This window comes from Nicotiana tabacum, chromosome 23 (genome assembly GCF_000715075.1).
Source record: "Nicotiana tabacum cultivar K326 chromosome 23, ASM71507v2, whole genome shotgun sequence".
Classification (NCBI taxonomy): domain Eukaryota; kingdom Viridiplantae; phylum Streptophyta; class Magnoliopsida; order Solanales; family Solanaceae; genus Nicotiana; species Nicotiana tabacum.
In genome coordinates, this window is record NC_134102.1 from 89,038,911 (window position 1) to 89,041,904 (window position 2,994).

Sequence of the window (2,994 nt, forward strand, 5' to 3'; positions counted from 1 at the left end):
ATGATGTTCATTAATTATTATGATTTGAAGTTATAGCCGAGTCGCATGAAATGCGTACCCGAATTGGGGAATTATGTATCACGAATATGCCACGGGAACCGTACCCATAGTCGTGGTGATTTATTTATGTGCCTAAAGCAAACTACGGAGTTCACCATTGTTTATCTTTTCTAAGATTTGAGGAAAGTCACGAGTGAACATGTCTGGATTCGAATTAGACTTTTATAATTGCTCTAAGTTTCAAAATCACGTTTAAGAATCCATTACTGATGCTATAGGCTAAAATTGCTCAAAGTTTATTCAATGAGATAAGACAAATCATTTTCTATTACAATATTTCGATTTTGAAATCAAAATAAACCTTTATCGGGCCAAACTCCAAGGTCTAATGACCTGAAGTATTCAAACTTGCTTGCTTAGGCCCATATTGGGCCTTTTTGCATGTTTGGACCAACTTATTCAGGTACTTAAAATAACAACTTTGGAAAGAAAGAAACATCATGCATTAAAAAAAAAAACTGGCTCCCAAATGAACTTGCAAAGCTAAATCAAAATTAAAGTTTACACACATAGCTTATTATTACTTGCTGCAACATGAATACTTTAACCCAAAACTTCTACTCATACTCCAATAATTCTAGAATATATTACATACAAATGGGAATAGGCGATTAACAAAGAACATAGAGAATTTTCAGTATTTATTACAATCCTACTCAATTAACTAATGATGAAACACATTTCCCTTTGACATTAGGTGAACGGTTACAGGCATTCATACTTCCGACTGGGTGAGACGATTTACAAAGACTTCGAACACTTCCGCTGCTCTAGCTCTTGACTTTGCGATTCCCAAATTTGACCAATTAGTAGCCAAAATCATGAACCGCAGCCATGTTCATTCCACTGATGGTTCTTCCCTTCCACAACTTACTACCAAACATTATACAACACAAGCATTAAGAATAAACTCAGATTGAAATTCGAGCGTGAAAGACAAAAAACTTATATATAAGCAAAACAGCACATGCCTATAAGGAGCTTATAAACAACAGTAACATGGCAGAGTTATCTAACTTCAATTCAACATTCTTTGAACATTTCACAAGAAATCTAAAACACAATATCATATGAACACTATAAACGTTTGAAAATCACAGAAGAATGCAGAGAAGCTTGATTATGTCAAATTCAGAATATGTGAGTTCATAGATGTGTACCTTTATAAACAGAATAGACAATAAAAGAAAATAGATCTCTGAAAAACTGGAAAGAGCAACAACAAGAAACCAATGCAGCAGCAGAAAACAACTTGACAATAATCTGAAAACTGGAGATGGATCTCAGCAACTCAACAACAACAGAATCAGCAGCCACTCAATATATCAGCAGGATTCGAATAAAATTAGTATAAAGATGGAAGGAAAAAGCAACTTTGAATTTCCTTTTTTTTTTGTTTTCTATTTCTAAATTGAAATTTAAGAAAAGGAAAAATCAGTGTTGCAATGAAGAAAGGGATCTGAATTTTAGAAAGCTTTCGTGTAAAAATCAGTCTCTAATCTTCAGAATGCAGAATGGGCCATATTATATAGGCAGTGTGTATGCTATAAGAGAGAATGAGAGAGAGTCTAAAAAAGAATCTGTCAGCGTGAAAAAAGGAAACCACATCATCTTTTTTTAATCAATTTTGTACAGCTGTCCCTTTTTCAAATGTTTTTAGCATTTTTCTTAACTAATATTGGGACAGCTGCCCCTTCTTCTCATTTTTGCAGCTCCTTAACTTCTGATTTTACCCCTTTCCACCCCAAATTTTGAGCTAATTTACTTATCTTATTGCTTTTTAATCCCTACAACTAGGTTCTAGAAATATCTCAACCAACTAACAGAATGATTCCCTAAAATTCCTATTTCTTTTGACCCCTGTAGTACTTTTATCCCAAATCTACTGCCCTCTTTCATTTAATAGAGTCAAACATCTAATTAAGCTAAACTAACAACAAAGCTATCAAACACAAATTAAACATAAAGCAATGACTAATTGAAATCCGTCAATTAAATAAATATGCGATTTAAAACAACAACAAACTATCTAACTTCAAATTCAGCCAACAAACTAACTTCAAACAATTTTATTAATGATCAAAAACTAACCTAAACATGCAAACATTCGAACAAGTGATTACTAACTAAATGCAAAACCAAGAATTAACTAAATTAAATGAATCACTGAACCATTTCAGACAAGAAAAATGAGAAAATAACTTACCCCTTAAGAATGCAGATGACTGCCCGTGAAAGATTTTCCGACCAACAATGGTCATCAACGAATGTCCACTGGCTTTGTTCTTTAAAGCTCGACCAGTGGTGCATACGCCGATGACTACTAAGGTCAGAGAAAGGGGAAATCCAGAAGGACAAATAGGGATCTAACTAGATTTCAATGGCCGTGAAATAACTCAAAACTAACACCCACCAGTAGTTCGAAACAAGACCAGTCGATTGCTGAGCATTTTATCTCTATACGACTCCAAAATCGGCAGAAGTCAACAAAAGAAAAGGATTAGGGTGCGTCCCATTTTTAGATCTATTATTAGGCGAGTTCTAGGAGTTTTTAAGGAAATCTGAAGGTGGATCAAGATAGAGGAGGTATTGAGGATTGTGGGGTAAATATTTGGGCGTGGTTGGGGTGGTGGCCGCCGGTGGAGGGTTGTGGGGGGTGTGGTGGCGGCTATGGTTTGGAAATTTGAGGGAGATGAAGAGAATGGGGGAAGTTGTGGGGGTTAGGGGGGGGGTCTTAGGATAGTTTTATGGGAATAAGGAGATCAGTTGGGAGCCGTTAGATCAAAAGGAATTGAGGACTGCGATTAACTTGGTCCAAACGACGTCGTTTTAGGTTTAGGAGTGGTGGACTGGGTCTTTGAAGGTTGGGCTAGGGTGGGATTGAGGAAGATTGGGCCGTTTGAAATCTGGCCCAATCCGATTTGAAGCTCAAAA

At 36.1% G+C, this 2,994-nt stretch overlaps 1 long non-coding RNA gene across 1 annotated transcript; it reads right to left on the reverse strand.

Annotated features, from left to right (window-relative positions):
• Positions 1–548: 548 nt before the first annotated feature.
• On the reverse strand, positions 549–2,776 carry LOC107817438 (uncharacterized). The gene is made up of 2 exons (XR_001655191.2): positions 2,267–2,776; positions 549–933 (listed from the first exon to the last, which is right to left on the reverse strand). It is a non-coding gene; the product is annotated as an uncharacterized LOC107817438 (long non-coding RNA).
• Positions 2,777–2,994: the final 218 nt, after the last annotated feature.